Here is a 20,052-nt window from a genome sequence, read left to right on the forward strand (position 1 = left end):
GCAGGTGTGCAGCGCTGGGAGTTAAAGCTGTCTTCGTACAGCTGTGTAGGGAAAGCGCTGGAGTGTGGCCACACTGATAGCTACCAGCGCTGCAATGTGGCCACATTTGCAGCGGTGTTGGGAGTGGTGCATTATGGGCAGCTATCCCAGCGTTCAAGTGGCTGCAACGTGCTTTTCAAAAGAGGGGGGTGGGGTGGAGTGTGACAGGGAGTGTGGGGGAGAGAGAGAGAGAGAGAGTGTGGATTTTTGGAGCCGACACTGTGTCAGCTCCCTGCCTTTCAAATTCCGACCACTTCCCCTACACTCTTAAGTGCAAATAGCCTTCAGACCAGATAAGCAGCTGCTCCGACGGACTCCCTTCTCCCCCCCCTCCCCCCACCATGCTGTTTCTCTCCTCAAGCAAACACTAGCTGTGGACATTCATCCCCCTGCCTGCCTCATTCACAGCAAACAGTAGCTGTGTTTGTTTTTTAGATAAGCAGCTCCAGGAGCCCTGAGTTCACAACAAAACAAAGAGAGGCATCATAACAAAACAAAGAGTTCTTTAGTTAAAAGTATTATGGGAAAATTCCGGAAGTCAGCTACAGCGTAGTAAGATTAATCACTGTTTACACTGGCACACCAGCGCTGCAGTCGTTATTCCCCAGGCAGACGTGGAGTACAGCCAGCGCTGTAGCCAGGGAGATACAGCGCTGTATGTGCCTTGCAAGTGTGGACAGTGAGTGAGTTGCAACGCTGTAAAGCCACCACCAGCGCTGCAACTCTCCAGTGTAGCCAAGCCCTTAGAAAAACTATTGAACACTCTGACTGTAGTTACAGAGAAAAGCAGATTAGTTGCTTGAAGTGGAGTGAATAAAAGGAATGGGGTTATAGAATGGAAACATGGCAGCCTACAATGAAAAGGTGGGTGAAAATGCTATAGTATTTTTTTTTCCAGGCAAGGCTAAAGTCAGGAGAATATTGTTGCAGCAAGATAACAACCCCCTTAGCAAACATCCTTTTGTGTTGGAGTATCTTTGTGCAGATGAATGAGACATTGATGCAACTACAGGAGAAAAAGGGAAATGTACTTGTAATTTGGTTTCTTTGAAGATACCATTTGACTTTTCATTTCTAAAACTTCCAGAGCCAAAGTTTTTCCGCCTTTGAAGCACAAGTAGATGTGTCTCATTCACAAAACAACTGTGAGTGCCCTCTGTTGTGCTTCAATTATTATTTATTATTTGAACTGCTTTAGCGCCTAAGAATCCCAATCATGGATCAGAGCCCCATTCGATTAGGCATTCTATAAACAAATAACTTTAGGGTGGGAACCATTATTTTGAGTTTATAATCTAAGTAAAGACAAGAAGCAACAGATGGATATAAAACAGAATAGACAGGGGGAGCACAAGGTAATGAGACAGTACTGATCAGCATGAAAAGCAGACCAATTGTCTAACCGTTGTCAATTTTTTTTGCAGTGATGACAGCAGAGGAGAATTTTAAAAAGGGATTTGAAGGAGATCAATGTGGTGGCTTTGCAGTTGTTTATGTAGTGCTCCTCCCATGCACGAGGGCAGCATGTGAGAAATCACCAAGGTGGCTGTTCGAAAATTTAACATATGGACCATGAAAAGAAGACATAGGAGTCAACTTCTTGATAGTGCGTAAGAGGCGATAGGTGGGGGTAGAGATGGTACAGAGCTTTAAAAGCACAGACAAGTAGTTTATGTTTGATGGGCTGGAGACGGTAAAGTCAGTAGAGGGATGAAAAGAGAGGGAGTAACATGATTGAAATGATGTGCCAAGAAAATTATCTTTGCAGCAGATTTTTGAACAGATGTAAGTGGGACATGATGTGATTTGGCAAGACCAGAGAGGAGAAGGCTGCAGTAGACATGATGAGAGAAGAGGAGGATCCAGATGAGAGTTTAGCTGCGTGAACAAAGAGGAAAGGCTAGAACTTAGTCAAATGTTATGTGGTCAGAAGAGGGAATGGATGTGGAATCTGGATTTGGTTGGATGGAATGACGAGAAAGAGTAGATGGAACTGGAGGAAACAATAGAGTGGTAAAGATAAAAAGGAGGAAGAATGGAACAAGTGGAGTGGAAGGAAGTGAGAAAAATGGAGGAAAACACAGTATGAAGCAGATAAGGGATGCAGTGAGTCTCACAGATGAGAGGCAGCAGGATATAAATAGTAGGCCAGAGGTTCTCAAACTTTAGCAACCCGAGGACCCTCATTTTGATTTAATTTTTTTTGCAGACCCCCCAAGCCTCCTGCTCAGCCCCAGGCCCGGCCCCATCTCTTCCCTGCCTCTTTCCACCCCCTCCCCCGAGCATGCCCCAGCCTCCCTCCTCCCCCTCCCTCCCAGTGCCTCTTGCACACTGGTGAACAGCTGTTCAGCAGAATGCAGGAGGCACTGTGAGGGAGAGAGAGGAGTTGAAAGAGGGAGGGGGAGAAGTTGATCTGCGGGGCTAGCGGACCCTCTGGAGTACCTTCGTGGACCCCAGTTTGAGAATCGCTGTAGTAGGCTATTAAAATACTGACAATTAAGCAGTAAATCAAAACGCAATTAACAATTCCTTGAAGAGAAGGAAGCAAAAAGTATCTCGACCTGTAAGCCTAATTTATACAAGAAATATATCTCAGTGTGATAAGATGACAAGACAGCCAATAATCTAAAAGCATAACTCTTAATTCTGAATGATAGGTAGGTATGCAAATAGAAATGGTATCTTCAGAGAAGCTGATTTACTGGTAATCTATTGTCCCTTCTCTAAGAGATACTATTTGACTGGATTTCTACTCCTGGAAACTAAGGTTGAGTAAAGTTTCCACAAAACAACTGTCTCCAATTTATAAAAGGAACAAGAAACTAAGGCTATTTTGTATATCTCAGAGAATTATTTATACTCAGAAAAGATGACGGGAAAGGGAACAATATAAGTAAAATTATGCAAGAACATCTACCCTGGGTGAAATAGTTCAGGAAAGGAAGATCCATAAGTTATTACATATGATTTCTGTCCATCTTACAGGTCAAGTCCCAATTTCATTTGCCAACTAGTACACTGGTTTCAAGTTTAAAGCAATCCCTGGTCTTACACACTGAACGGAGTTACAAGGCAAAGGCAACAGCCACATTTGTTCAGAAAGTTACACGTAACTTGACCATAAAAGTATAAACAAGATACTTGATTCTATCTGAATTAGGAACAGCAGTGTTGAACGTATACCCAAGCCAGCATTATGACTTTCTACCTCTATAAATAGAGTTATTTCGTTGGAGACTACAAGATCCACAATAATATATATATATTAGCACCAACATCTCAGATCACTTTGAATCCTGATATTTGATGTTTAGTGGGCTTCAAGGGCTGTTAAACTCACATTAGTGAAAGTAAAAGATGAAATGTAAACCTAGAAAGGGAGATCATCTGTTACAGAAATTCCAGTACAACTCACCAAAGAGAAGACTACCTGGACCACATTCACATTGACACAGATGTATCTCCCAAATACTGAATTCCAGTGTAATACTTGGATGCCTAAGGTAACTGATATGCTTTGCAACAGAAATGACAATATTCACAACAGAAATGACAACTCTGTATAAATGGTGAAAAATTGGAGTGGGTTCAGAGAAACACCACAAGAATTATTCAAGGTCTGGAGAACATGCATTACAGCGAATGACTTAAGCAGTTTAATCTACTCAGCTCATTAAAAAGAAATTTAAGAGGTGACTTGATCATGATCCATAAGTACTGTACCTACACATGGGGAAAATGCCTGATGCTAGAGGGCCTTTTAACTAGCAGCTATAGGTATAACTATGTATGAAAGTTCAACTAGACAAATGCAACTAGAAATAAGAAATATTTAACAGTGACAGTTAAACTTAAGAGTAGAAATTTAGTCGTGATCTCTTTAGAAAAAAGCTCACTTTTAAAGTCAGTCCTTAATTTTTTAAATAAAAATCATGATCACAGCTCAAACATTCAAATGATAGTCTTCTGAATATGAATAATTTACACAATTTATTTATTTATTCTCTTAAAAAACTGAGTATATTACAGCAATAATATAAAATAAAAAAAACATAAGACAAAATTAACAAGTGGAAAAACTTATTTAGTAATAATCCTGTTCTGGCCCAGATGTTCAGATTATTGCCATTTCACTTCGTTGTTTGCAATTCATTAATATGTGATGGGTCACTAACAATTAGTATATGGTACCATAGTTCAAGGTCCAGTTCTGGGCATGAATTTCCATGTAACTAAGGACAGTCTGTTAACGAACTTTAACAAACAAGCACAGCAGCATTGTTTTGGAAATACAGTAAAACCTCAGCGTTACAAACACTAGAGTTACAAACTGACCGGTCAACGATACACATCATTTGAGACTGGAAGTATGCAATCAGGCAGCAGCAGAGAGAGACACACAAAAGCAAATACAGTACAGTACTGTGTTAAACTACTAAAAATGAAGGGAAAGTTTAAAAAAGATTTGACAAGGTAAGGAAACTATTTCTCTGCTTGTTTCATTTAAATTAAGATGGTTAAAAGCATATTTTTCTGCCTAGTAAAGTTTCAAAGCTGTATTAAGTCCATGTTCAGTTGTAAACTTTTGAAAGAACAACCATAACATTTTGTTCAGTTATGAACAAACTCCATTCCCGAGGTGCTCGTAACTCTGAAGCTCTGCTGTATGATGCACCAAATAGGTACAACCGTATGTCACAAGACTTGATCCCAAAGGTGCATTAAACACAATGTATGCTGTATATTTTTGGCACAAGTCCAAAACAGAACATTTTCATTTAATTTTTGGGAATTTTGAAGACCATGGCTTATCTATCTGGAAGCAAACAATATATACCCAAACATTTTTATGAAATACACTTAGTCATCCAATTCTAGGGAAACTAACACAATCAAATGTCTGGCATATTAATGGATTTAGGTCTATATTAAAATATTGTTCTCTAACAAAGTATTACTTGATATTAGAAATGCATCAATATGATTTTATTAAACAAATCTAAAGCCTGACATTACAGTCTGTTGTTCATAGCTATATAAAAAAGCACACTGAAGTAAACTGAATTTGGTCATCAGATTAATTTTATACAGTGAAATACTGCAAGTATTTCTTTAGTTTACTCTCAAAGTAAAAGTATGACAATGATAAGCAAATGGCTCTATAATGACTGGAATTTAAATGAACTAGTTCTAAAAAGACTATTTTAAGCACCTACAATACTTTGTAGTATATGCTGTCTTCCTCATCTTCCTGTCACTTCCACAATAGCTCTCAAGGCAGCCAAATTCTTATTATACCATTTGACTTACAAGCTCACTTTTTATTGATTCTCTAGATTACTATTCTAAAAAATTGTTACACAGATTTCTCTACTGGTAAACTTGTCTCTTTACCCAATCTTTATCTCAGCTTTAAGGTATAGAAGTTAAAACTGGTTTGGTTCTAAAATCACACATCTTTACTTGGGGAGGCAAGAGGAAGAACTGGAATGCACCCACACAATTTATTTTGAAAATATATTGGAAATTAAACAAAACTTAAATCTAGACACAATATATCAAGGAGAATTTCACAGTAATGTAAAAAAGAGTCTCTCTTATTTACAAGCAGCATAACTGCAAATTCCAAAACAAGTAAGGTTAACCCATATAGTGTTGTACAAAGAACCGATTATTAAAGACCTTCCCATTCTCAGGTTATGTAGTATATCATCTGGCACACCATTGAATAACCAGTTTAATAGGTCAAAATCTTTTGTATTATATTTATGGTATAGATTAAGACAAATATCAAATGTTTCAATGTGCAGTTACAAAATTTTGATCACTCTTTGAAAGACCATGGACAGATTTTACTTTCACTACAATATACGTTTAACCAAAAATGTATTTTCCCCCTTATTTCAAATAAGAGTGCACAGATTCTCACCAATGAGAGTGATCTACAACAACCTTGCTATTCTACTTCTAGATTTTGTTTTTTTTTGGTCTGACTATGCCAAAAGGACAGGAGATATTTGACATGGGTTTAATTAGGCCACAACTTTATTATTAGATGTTTGGGACTACCTGGCAGCTAACAGTGTACAGTGCAGGTAACCCCATGTTTATTCCATAATTACCCAGGGGAGGGGAGGGAGTTACCAGCTCCTCCTCTTTTTCCATCCATGCCCCTCCAGTAAATCCATTGCCGGGACCTTACCATACCTGGGGTGAGGGGCTTCCATCAGCTCCCCTCTTCTTCCCTCCAAATCCATTGCCGGGACCTTCCCATCCACCCCCGCCTCACAGGAGGGTTAAAGTGGGCTATAAGAATGGGGGGTTGGCTCCCTGCTATTCCAATCATAGGAGTCCCCAATCGCAGCAGCAGAAATAAAACCAGTGCTACTTTTAAGCCTCTTTTGAAGTCCGTTAGATAACAGTAAGCAATTATGACAGCTGTAGGAGGATATGTCAACACTGAGGCTGGGAGGATGCTTCCCAGTGCAGCTACACTGATATGCACTAGCTCTGCTCAAGCTAGCACTCTAAAAATAGCAGTGAAACTACATGGGTAGTGGCTCAGGGTAGCCACTAGGATACGTAGTAAGGGGGTTAAGTGGGCTTGTATTTGGGTGGCTATCCTGAGCAACCCACTCTGCTGCCATGGCCACAATGTTATTTTTAGCACACTAGCTCAAGCAGTGCTAGCGCATGTCTGTTTACCTGTACCAGGAAGCATCCTCCTAGATACAGTGCAGACATACCATAAGAGGGGTTTCCCCTGAGCAAGTTTTCCTTCCTCCACCTGAGCTGACTGGCAGGATATATGACTTGATTCATCTTCTGTTGATGAGCAGACCACCAGTATTGGTACAAAAAAGAACATTATACAAATAATCAGTTTGCCAGAGCAGTGAAGGTCTGGCTCCCACAATGGCAATTCTAAAGGGGAGGCAGGCAAGTCTCAGGTGATAGAACTGCTTTGTTCTGAGAGTGTCTCCAATATGTTGGACCACATGCAGGAGCAGGTGAACTGTTTAAACATTGGTGGTGCTGGGCAGAGGGGAGTTAAATGCAGGAGGTGCTAAGTGAATCTTCCCTCAAGCACTGCACTTCATTCCTCCTGCAGAATTTCCAGAAAAAAAATAAAGGGAAACTAATTGTTCAGGGGAAAATAATCTTTTTAGAAATACTATCACAAAGGAAACTATCTCAGAGGAAACATTTCTGCATGTAAAGAGGAGGGTATGGCCAATTGAACAAATATGCAGCAAAAGGAGCTTTCAGAAAAAGGAACTCAGTCTCTATTCCACTGGATTGATCAGAAATACCCATGAGTTATAACTTCTGTCCAAAGTAGTGGATCCACTTCAAATTAAATGGGGGAAATCCAGGAGGCTACCTCTCGACAAAAAATATGAAATGTAAAACAAAGTAACATTTATAATTAACATTAACATTTCTAAGTCTACAACTGGTGAATATAACTTGCTGAAAAGAAAAAAAAACATTTGAGACACTGAGTCACACCCACCCTGAAACCCAGCTTTAATACTAGTTTAACAATTAGGAGGCATGTTAAAGATTACTACTATTTAAATTGATGTTGAATGGGTACACAGAGGATTTATGCTTCTGATATTCAGTCATATTAAAACAGGATGGAAGCTTTTTTATATAAAGTACATTTTAAATTCACTGTTTTGAGCACTGCCTACAAGTGATAGCAGTATAAAAAACTATTTATGTGCTCATTTTAGGCACACCAGGCAGATTCACTGATGTGTGTGTCTGCCAATGCTGCTCTCATGTTAACAAAAATTACTCACATTTCTAAAGGAAGAGACTGAGATAATTATGATGCATCTTGCTGCATATACAGTGTATAACTTAAGAGTTATTTTAATGTTTAAGCCTCACTACACAAATACTATTCCACAGACTCTCTTTTGTCTTTCCAATTCTCATTTTACCTTTTTACCATTAGGACCCAATTCTGCTCCTTTTGATGTCTATGAAAGCAGGGTTGGGCCCTCACCAATAACAGTTTTACCTGAAGAACCAACCTAAGATTACATGGCTTACTATGCATCTCAGCCTTATAAAAAAACAATTGTGTGTTTTAAAAAAAGTTTTTTTCCCCCTACACCACAGATAGGTAAGAATGACAATATCGCAAAATGTCAGGCAAAATAAATAAATAATCTTAGTTTGTTAATTTCCCTCTTGGTTAATTAACATCTATAAGTGACCTTTAGCATTGACAGGTCCAACTTTATCCAGAAAGCCAAGGTTTAAGAAATATCTATCCAAATAGAATTGATTACTGATTAAAGCATTGTGAAGAGCACAATTCAATCTGATTTTTAGGCTGGAATTGCATTCCATAGCAAGCTGATTTGACTGCCAATGAGACAGAATGAACAGTCATTGCAGTATAATAATGTTGATGTTACCATATCTACGTTTATCCAAAGAATAAAACAAATATATCATTTTAGACTGAAATTAAACCTTGCAAGAAATCATTTTTCTTTATATTGTTTGGAATTAAAAACATATTAAATTGATCCATTAAGAAAATTCCCTTCTCTGTCTTGTGTGTCTTTCAGACCGTGTCTGCATCCTTAGGCAATGAAACAATTTTTATAATTGTAATAAAACAACAAAATGTTGACTTTAAGTTAAGAAAATTGTTGTCTGAATGACTAAATACTTCAGCAAAACAAAATAAATCCTTCTCTAAGTTGTAACAAACATAAATAACATGCTTGAATAGGTATATATACACCTTACATACTAATGTTACATTTATATTTGTTAGACCTTTTTTATGCTTTTATCTGAATTTCAATTTTTTTCCTATTCATTGTTTATAAAATCAAGATTGACCAATCTGATAGTAACATCTAGAAATTCAGTGAATCTATGGTTATTACTATATTTCTATTATATATTACTGCATATGCCATTCCATCAACAATATTGTACTGTAGTAAGAAATAAAACTCAAGTATCTGTTCAATTTTTCAATAAAGTCCAACAGTAAGATAATGAAAATGCTTCCCCTTCTTGCTCATCCAACTCCACCTGCTAAATCAACCCAAAAAATAGCATAAAGGATACACAATGTGGAAATAGAAGTTTGCAGAACCGATGCAATATGTTCACAGGTAAAGGAAAAAGAAAATATATATTTCAAAAGCACTTGTCTCATGCTGTGTAAATTTGAACTCATGATTTCAGCAACTTCCTCCTCCAGGTCTTGAAGAGAGCAGTGCCATGGGACTATGGACAGTATATCAATACACTTAGATCAATTTAAAATACCATCTCTTACATAAAATAATGCCAACAAATAACTACAGGTGAGATTTTTAGGAATTTGACACTCATAATATTTTGAAAGAATAATACAAAGTTTGTACAAAGTTTGGTGGGGAGGGATAGCTCAGTGGTTTGAGCATTGGCCTGCTAAACCCAGGGTTGTGAGTTCAATCCTTGAGGGGGCCATTTGGGAATTGGTCCTGCTTTGAGCAGGGGGTTGGACTAGATGATCTCCTGAGGTCCCTTCCAACCCTAATAATCTATGATTCTATGAACTGCAAAGGCCAACAGTTCCAATTTGGCCATCCTGTAGCAAAAGACTGCAGCATCTACACTGAGCTTCAATTTAGCCAATCAGGTGGGTAATAAATTCTATAATGTAATACATGTACTTCATGTGTCTTTGGAAAGTACATTGAGATATAGAAAAAGGATTTAGTAAGAATTCTATTTTGTTATAGAAACGTCAACTTTATATCTATTGCCCAATTTCTGAAAAAATTTCATCTCAAAGATGTGTTATAAATTATAATCTATCTATAATCTTAAAATTACTGTAATAATCAGAGCATCATCAGAATAATGTGCAGTGGGATGTATGTTCAGTTTTTTAAAACTGTATTAATCAACAGAAAACTAATCAACAAATGGCAATTTCAATAGTGTTTTACGATAAAATCTAAGGTATTAAATGTAATATCAATATGATTAACTCATTTGGTAGGAAAGTGGATATAATGCAATTCCATGCTAATACCAAGTTGTTTATAATATTCACTATTATCCACATTACAAATTACTACAGAAATTTCTATGGATTAGCCACATATTTCAACAGCCCTGAAAGAAAAAATAATGAACATAGACAGTCAAATTCTAACCTCACACAGCATGCTACATATCAGAACAATCCATAGATATGCTTGGGTTTGCATCTGAGTCACTAATTTTTTAAAATACAATGTGGAGGTTCTTTGAACTGAAAATTAGGAATACAATGACATTTAATTAGACAAATGAATATTAAACAAACAGCACATCCAAAGGCCTCTTAGAGAACGACTGCACAGTACCTTTAACGGGGAGGAGGGCATTGTCTGGCTTGCCGGGGGAGAAGCAATAGGCTCCGAAGTTACTGCAAAATGGGGAGTGGGTCAGCATGGTGACGCTGATTCATCCACAAGGACTGGAAGGTCTGAGGGAGGTCAAAAAGGGGCAAAGCACAGGGGAAGAAGCCTCTTTTCTCCAAACCAGGCATAGCAGCACCCATCCACCCTCCCCTTGAGGAAGCAAAATATCAGGTTTGGTCAGGTCCTGCTGTGGGCATCATATTAGCTGCTCCTTTCTAGGGGGGCTGGGAAGGAATTTTTCCCTAACCACCAGATTAGCCAAGGTGGAGTGGGTTTTTTTGCCTGCCCCACAGTGGATTCAGGGAGGGCTCTGTTATGATGAGTAGGGAGGGGATTTAGGCTATTATGTCACAACTCATTTTGTAAGTGTGAGGCAGATGTCCAGTGCAAGTACTGCATAGGGACGGCATATATTGACTGGAAAAATGACTTGGTAAAAGACTTTAAAAGTGTTTATTAAAGAAGCAGAATGGGAGTGGGGGATTCAGGGCTCCTATGACTGGGGGACCTGGATGGAAAAAGAGGGAAGCTTGCAGAAGCCCCTTGGGTAGATATTGAATGATTATGGAGTACCTGCATTGTACATTTATCTGCTGGGTAGTCCTAGACATCTAATAATAAAGTTGCAGCTTGATTAAAACCATATCAAGTGTCTCCTGTCCTCCTTTCAGTATAGCTGGACAACTTCATGAGCTGTAGTATTTGAAACGGATACTACAGTTATGACATTAAAGACCCCAAACAATTTAAAACATCTACACCTAAACATTGCTGAAATATTAAGAAGATAGACACAAAAGTAAACCATAATTAAACTGATGCCTGGTCATTAAGGACTCAATTGTGACTTTGCTATGAGCTCCAAAGCAAGGAGCAATACAGATCAGCAGGCAGACTGTGAATCTCTCAGACTCCATCTACCTTCCAGATTCCCCTTGGCTCCTAGCAGGAAGTACCCTACATTAAATATAGATTGTACTTTCGCTTGCATGACAATATAGGTGGGTACCTTGTACCAACTGCACAGGGGAGGAGGCGGACGAAGCAGCCCCCGCTCTTTTCCCTGCACTGCACTGCAATCCAGGTAGCCAGCACCAGGGAGTACAGAGGTTCTGATGATTATATAAGAGTATGCAAGTTTGGCCAGTGTGGCCCTACTGTAGAAGAAAGATGCATGCTAAAGGCCCCAATCCCATGAAGATTTATGCTTCTACTTAAATTAAGCTGCCACAGAGTATATGTTCTCCCCACACAGAAACTGCTTAGACTCCCTTCTTTTAGTGTCCACTCTGTATAATTATTCAAGTCCCCTCCACCAACACCTGTACAGTACAACACAACAATTTTAATACCTATGACCCTATTGCCTCCAGCCCCTGTTAATTCAGGCCCTGGGAGAAAAAGGGATCACCCTTCCTTCAGTCTGGGCACAGCTAGCCCTGTCCATCCCCATTAATACTATTCCTTCCTGCCATTTATCAAGCTAGTCAGCTGACTGGCCAGTGAGCTCATCTCAACCCTCTGCCCCCATCTGATTGGCTAGTTCCTTCTTATTTCCTCAATTAGATATTGCCAAGGCCACAGTGATCAGTGTGCTGACCCACATGTTAGGCTTCAGCATTCTGTCACATAAGTATTTGCATAAATCTTTGCAGGATTGGAGCCTTCACAAACTATTTGAAGTTTTGGTATTTTTAAATACAATACCAGTTGTTTTGTGCTCCACCCCCACAAATATGGTTTAACACAGCAGTCTAATAGCAAAATATTTCCTGCCATGCAGCAGGATCTCTGTTGAGTTTCCAAGACCACCCTCACTTGTTAGACAGGCAAGCACTGGAAGAAGTATTTTATAGAACTGTTAGGACAGTTGCTACATTCACATATTTTATATATAACGTATTAAATCTCACTGTTTAGACTTAGCAAAATACTAGCTGCTAAGTACAGGTCATACAATTTCAAAGGATTATTAAGCACCTTTGAAGCAGTTTTTATTTCTACACTACACAGATACACATTGACATATATTACACACACACAATTACCTATTGTAATTATACTCTACCGCACAAATATTTGGACAAACAATGGGTACAGTTTATTTAACATGAAATACCTGCGTTCTCAATGCAAAATGAAATGCTTATTTAAAACACAATCTAAAGTATCACTAAGTTCACTAGTTTAGATATTCTTTACAATACTATGATACAGAAATATATCCCAGATGTTACCATTAGGATTGTTTTTTCAACATTTAACACTTTGCCTGTTTACTGCTGCCTGAAATTATAAGTCTATTTATGTTCACATTTCACATGAAGGAACACAACTTTTAATTGTTAGCAGCTGTAATATCAGAGTGTGTTGATTATGCAAGCGAAGGCGGTGCATGTATTGTCATAATCCTAAAAACCATACTGCAGCTTGTCTACATGTCACAGAATTACTTTATTGTAGGTTTGTTGTTCTATTTAATCCTTTGTTGATCAGGCTTTGGAACAATTATTTTCGTATTAATAGACACTCTAAAAATTTATCTGAAGACTAATTCACGTGGATTTACTCCTATTATCCACTTCATCAGAGGGGTTTCTTTTATGAAACTTACACTCTGAAAATTTTAAACAAGTATTTCTTTAATCAAAATTTTTTATACCTCTTCAGTGATAAAACTGCAAGGTAAAATAGGGTAACATATAAACATAATTGTGTCTATCTTTTTAATCATTTTATGCAATATAAACACTGCATGTTTATTTAAAAATTCGGAACAACTTTTGACTACAAAAAGGTACTCCCCAAATGTCTTAATTTGATATAAAATGTAACACACAGAAAATACATATATGCATTGATTTCATTTTGAACTTTTATTTAAAAATGCTGTTACTAAGATTAAAATAATAAGTGGCCATTTTAATCCACATAATGGCACATATTACCTGTCTCTGTCAGTGAGACATTTAAAAGCATCTCTTTATTAGAAACACAAATCAATATACTCAAGGGATTGCAATAACTGCTTCAAGCAATTTGTATTGTCATTTCATTCCTGATGTTTTTACTCTGAGTAACTTATTATTATGAATGGCATGAAAACCGCAACCTGTCACAATTGATTTTTTTTAAACGTCTTGGAAGAATTTTTTCTTTTCTTGAAATAAGTATCTTCCTGGTAACTATAGGTTTAGGTTATAAGAAACAGTCTATAACTGAAGTTTTAGTTCATTATAATTGAGGGTTTTTACCTATTCCCATTAGAAAGATTATTGCTAAGATTAAGAGCTATTTGCATTGTTTTGAAATGAAAGAACCTTGTGCACACAGAAGCACTCAGACTTTAGGTTTCCTTCCATAGTTGAAGATACAAGCATCAATAACGAAATCATTGTATGATCATTCTGGGTATTGGCCAGAACTTTGTTTGTCTCACTTTGCTTCGAGAAGCAGCATGGCTTAGTGGTCTGAGAACCACCACTGGACTGGGAGCCAGGAAATCCTGAGGTGACTATGCAAGTCTTGGGTAAGCATTTAACTTGTCTGACTCAGTTTTCCTTTCTGTCTAAGCGAGCTTGTCTACACAGTGGGGTAATGCACTCTACAGGGTGTGATATCTAAAGCACACTAACATGTTACACATTAATTGGTCCATGTAGACCCTGCAGGTGCACTTTAATGTAGTACTATTAGAAAAAGTATTGCAGTAAAGTACACTAAGTAAGGAACCTTTAATGCGCACCAGCAGGGTCTACACCAATTAATGCACAATGTTAGTGTGCTCAAGAAATCACAATCCCTGTGGAGTACATTACTCCACCATGTAGACAAGATTTTACTAATTAATTCACGAGACAGTTGTGCGATGTTTGTACATTTCATTGAAGGTATAAATCTGTATTTAGATGCTAAATATTATTCTAGAAATTTTCTGCATCTGAGTCGCATGTAATGAAAGGCTTGGCTGCTTTTAGTCTCCATAATTATTTTGAATGTGGATTTGTCTATAAACCTGCTCCTGGCCAGACTACTATATCACAGATAAGCACTAATGGGCTTGTCTATATATCCCTTAGTAAATGCTGTTTCAGTATCAAATTCTACATTGAGGGACAATACTAGAGAACTCCAGGAGTTAATGTGAATCATATTTTGCATACTCATTGGCATGTCAATACCTATGATACATTTCCATTTGGAGTAGTGTAACAGAGCTCTTGAAATAAACTGAAAGATCTGGGCTGTCTATGTATCAAATGGATCACATTATATGATTTTTAAAGGCAAATTAACAGAAAACAAAACTTTAAAGCTTTTGTTCACATCTGTTTGTTTGACATCGTACTTCATACCTCCAACATTTTACAGGCTGAAAAGCTCTGCTGTATTTTGAAGAATAAATTAGATTTTGTAAAATAGAAAATACTGTAACATTATTCATTGCATATCTACATGAATAGTGTTACAGCATGTATGTGCAAATGGCACTTCTAGAATGTACTGTCCTGTATTGAAGAACTGCTGCTTTAAACTTCTTTAGGAGCGTCGTCTTCTCTTCTACCCCTACCCATCAGTATCTTCAGAGGATTCTGACATCAACAGAACTGGTTTATTTCTGTTCTGCAGGGAACAGGATTCTGGGGTACATCCTGTATGCTACAAGGGTGTGTTCTCCATGTGGATTTTCAGTCCTCATCTCTCAGAGGAATTGGGCGTGGAATGAGGTTAGCAGTGGGTGCCCGAATGCAGTGGGTGTATGAAACTCCTTTGTATAGTGGATGTGCAGGAGTTCTGGGAGATACTGCCATTATAAGCTTGCAGCAATAACTGCTTTGCTGCCATTTACTACATTCTGAGGTGGTGCTGGTGAGAAGGGGTGGGTATCATTCCATAATATGTGGGCTGTAAATGAGCTGGCTACTCATCTATGCCTTCCATATAGGATTAGTCCCTTAATATTAAGTAACAATGATATATGCAGTCTGAAATAGTTAACTTATTTCTGGAAGAATACAAACTTATTTAACACCTGGAATTTACAATTAAATAATGTACTATACAGTAACTTATTTAAACTAACAAACAGGCATTCAGTGGTCCATATTCTTTCATCAAGTGAAGATTTATGCATATAATTTTAATTAGTGCTAACTGCAGTTAACCACATAAATCACCTCTCTATTGATGGAATACTAGACTTCATCTAATATACTGTCAGTGGAAAGCAGTTACTAGAAACTTTCATTGTTTGTCTCTTGTTAGTTTTAAAGCAGTGGCAAATAGTTAAGGGCCCATCAATGCTTACCTTATACATCCCAGGTTTCAGGAATTATTATAGGGGGAGATAGCAGTGGACCTTATACTAGGTTGCTCGATACTTTCTATTATAAAAAAGACTCTTGTTACATTTTGAGACCTTCTAACACCTCCAGATGTTTGCAGCTGGCCTTTGAAATTCAGCAGTGGGAAAGCTCTCAGGCTAAAAGTAGTGCCTTTTCTTTGTTCTATGAAATTCCATTCAGGTTTAGCTGAGTTGTAAACTGCTGAAAATTGTGATTTCCCTTCTCTTGCTTGTACCGTCAGAATTTTTTTTGGAAATATGCCAAAATAAGTGAACGTGAACATTTAATTCATAGCTGGGCCTATGCCACCAGCGCCAAAGCAGAAGCAACAGCACGCATTGAACTGGGAACCTTGGGAACAAACAGCCTCTCAGAAAGGTTGAAGGAGAAGAAAGGGAAAGAACAGCTCAGTCATGCTTCCACCCACCTCCACCAACTACTTTCCAGACACTGCACATGGTTCCTGTGACCCATTTCTCCCCAGGGATAACAACCTGCTCCTGTTGGCAACCAATGCAGTTAGTCCCATAGTTCAAGCTGTGTTGCACTACTGAAGTTTCAAGAATTCAAATCTTATAATGATACCATGAATGATGGAAGAGTTGTTACAGTTACACATAATATACTTTAAAAAACATTTTTCTTAAAAAACCCTAGAAAATACAGCAATTTTAATTTTTGAGTTCAGCACCCAATTTTTGAAAATGACAGAATTTGGTTGCTCATGCAACCTTAAACCCCAAACCATGCAGTTTGTCTAGTATATTTAAAAATACCCAAGGTTGTCTTTTTTGTTGATTAAATCTATTCCCACATGGGTAAATTCAGAATTTTAGCTTCTACTTCCTGGATAAACTAGTCATGTTAAGACAAAAATACCTGCAAAATATGACTGCACTAAATAAATAAAAAAATAAATGAGCTAGATGACATTGTAAAAAGCACACTTGATATTCTAGGATGGTCAACTTCACTACTAGACTTTCAGCTTCTAGAGAAAGGTTTGACCACGGATAAGAATTTGCTCCATAAGAAGTAGCAATATCAGGCCATTTCTAATAACTTGCTATCGTCACAAGAAATGCTGGCAAACATCAGGTCTTTCCCTGACTGCTTCAGTTAATGAAAGTCTCTATCAAAATGAAAAAAGTTGTCTAGAAATCGTGTTGTTCTTAACCCATTCAGCAACTGCAGAAATTACTAAGGAACCAAGAATACAATGAAATTGCAGGAGAAAAAGAATACAATTGTTCAGGGCTTTCTAATCACATATGGATCTTTGGTTGGATGCACCAAAAACTCCTTTGCAGATTCCAGTAGTCCATCATTTTGGAAGGGATACTCTTCCTCAGTTCTAAAATATTAGAAGATTTATGCCGCTTTCTTTGAACCAAGAAAAAAAAGGATTTCTAAAGACGGGAAAGTCACCATATCCTGCAAAGCTTTAGACACCTCTGTGGAGAGAGGAAGAAGGATGAGAAAAAAGACTGTAAGGGAAGGAGATGATGACAGAGGTTCAGAAGTCCGATCCTTGCGTTATTCCTTTATGACCAATTTGAAATATTTAGTTCTAGAGTCAGCATCTGTGATTCCCACCAGGGGTGCTTGAAATTATTTTTTGTAATGGGGTGCTAAAAACCAGTGAACAAAACTGTAAACGCTATAGATAATGGAAGCCATATATTCAGTTGGTATAATTAGTTAAGCCAGTGGGTGCTGCCGCAAACCCAGCACTCCTAGTTACGGCACCCTGATAACTCCCCGCCAATGGCTTTACTTCTTTCCATGTTTCAAGGCATAGCAGACTACCTCATGCATGAGGAAAAGGAAAGTTCTTCACCTGAATTTTCTGTGATAGATGTAGCTTTTCTTAATTCACTGCATCTGTGCATTATCTAACTTTTAGTCTTTCTGCATAGTATGCTGTATTTTGTTTGAGAACATACTTTAAAACAAAATCTGAACATGTCTAAGGAGTATAGCATGCTTCTAAATATTTCTTTAACAGTGCTCACAATATGATTAACAAAGAAAGAGTTTGAAATTCATTCTGAAAAGGATGGACTAGAAAAATGTATCTTACCTTAACGAAACCTAAACTAAAATTTTTATTAGACTAAATTAGTAACGTTTTAGTTAAAACACTCAGGCAAAAATGGAGACAGTAAGTTCTATGACCGCAGCAGCTGGTGGGCAGTGTGAAAAGGAGATCTCAATATTGACGCAAAATAATCATAGCATTAGTATAACTTATTTTTGTTAATATTAAGACATTACAAACTTGTCTTCCTCTTTACTGAATGTTAAGAGATAGCTATAGGTAAACTATAGCCAGGATACTTGAAAATATAACAGTACATAGTATATTTAGCTAGTTATGTTACAAAATATTAAAGCTAATCAAAGAAATTCCAGTAGGTTTTTATTTCTGTCTCCCAAGGACTAGCAACTTTATGTCTATGTCCTTAGGCATAAACCCATGTAAAATATTCATGTTTTTGGAAGAGACCTAACTGTAAAAAGGAATGTAGGTTGTGTTATCAGAGCAATCAACCTAGGAGTAAAGTGGCACTATATAAACCCTTTACTTTTCAGAGAAAAATCTCTGCTTATGTCTTTAAAGCTCCAACAAAAACATGTGTAGTTGGAAATATTCTAAACCTTTTGTTTATTACTTAAATGTTAAAATGACCAATGCATTGGTGAAATGCATACTTGCAAATATGTTAACTAAATGTAAAGGTCCACATATAATTTCCTAATATCATTGCTATGTAAATGGTAAAATGCTAAATGCATCATTCTGAAATCTTATGTCCTTACTAAAACACATTTATTAATACAAGAAGCCTTTTAAGTATAAAATATTTATCTAATTGGAAAAATTAATTTATTATTGGCAGTGCTCAAGCAACTCTCTAACTATTCCACATCTCTCCAAAATTTGTTATTAAGAAAGTCTTCTCTAATATCTATTTAGGCTAAAGAAATTATAAAATTTCTTTAATTAAAAAACTGTTTTGAGAACTAAAATATTGTATATAAAGTGGTGTTTAAACTTTCTGAGAACCAAAGTTTATTTCCTGTTTGATTCTACTAAAATTGAAGAACATCTTAGAAAATTGTATGAATAAAAATAAAAGCTGCACTTTAACTTTAAAAGGTTATCTGGGATTTTCCCACCAGAATAACAAAAGCAATTGGAAATGTTACCAGTTCATTAGACAAAGTATATATGCATAAGGTGAAGAAGAATCTAAGGAAAACCTGTGGAAGTACTGGGCCAACAAAAGAGTGACAGCAACTAACTTGGAAACTAAACCAGCCTGAAAAAGGTGTGTGTTCCTATAATTTCATGGAAATAGGAAGAAGAGTATAAAAAACTCTCAGTGAGCGCCCCCCCCCCCCACCTACCCTGCTTAAACAGCAAGCACTCAACAACTCATCGTATCTCTATGAGTAAGCTATTATAAGCAGCTAAGAAGAACTAAAAAGACTCAAGAAACAACCAACTCCAGGAAAACCTTCCCCAAACTTCAACATGAATTGGTGAGAGAAAGTTAACTAAAACACTGTCAAGGGACTAGGTTTAAGGGTCTTGTTATGATTTTGTTGGAATACTGAAATGCAATTGTAATTTAAAATATTAACAGTTTCTCCTGTTAATCACCAAATGGTTAGAGTACATATTCCTGGAGAGAAGAGAGGGGGGCTACACATTGACAAACAGAGAAACCGTGGGATTTATCTGGGTTTCAGGTTCTTAATATTGGTTGATTGCCTGTCTCAAAACAGCTCCTTAACTGGCTTCTTCTAAGTAACTGATTTAATTATTTTTTTTCCCAATTTCATAGGATTTAGTTCAGGCTTATTTTGCCCAATTGTAAACCTTCTGGTTATTATAAGTAGCCCAACAGGATCCATTTGCCCTTAAACAAATTATTTTGCCCAGGCATCTAATAAGATACTAAGACTGGATTCACAATTATTTTGGAAATGAGATAATGCCGTCTTCACTTACAAATGAAGAACACCTCCAAAGGATGATCCACTCTCAAAGGTATAATTTCTGCTAAATGCTCTCATAGAGAAGAAATTATAATGGAAGTAACCAGTTTATCGTTTGCATTTTGCCATTTCAGTTGTTTTAATGTTTTCTTTTCCTTTCTTTAATAATAAATAATAAAATAAACATGGTTGAAGACTGTGATTATTTTGCTTGGCCTTGA

General features: G+C 37.2%; 1 protein-coding gene across 6 annotated transcripts in view; it reads right to left on the reverse strand.

Annotated features, from left to right (window-relative positions):
• The window catches only part of ATP9B (ATPase phospholipid transporting 9B (putative)), a 301,811-nt gene that overhangs the window by 100,971 nt on the left and 180,788 nt on the right, over positions 1-20,052 (reverse strand). The window lies entirely within an intron of this gene.

The sequence above is a fragment of the Mauremys reevesii genome, linkage group 2 (genome assembly GCF_016161935.1).
Source record: "Mauremys reevesii isolate NIE-2019 linkage group 2, ASM1616193v1, whole genome shotgun sequence".
In the NCBI taxonomy this organism is placed as follows: Eukaryota; Metazoa; Chordata; order Testudines; family Geoemydidae; genus Mauremys; species Mauremys reevesii.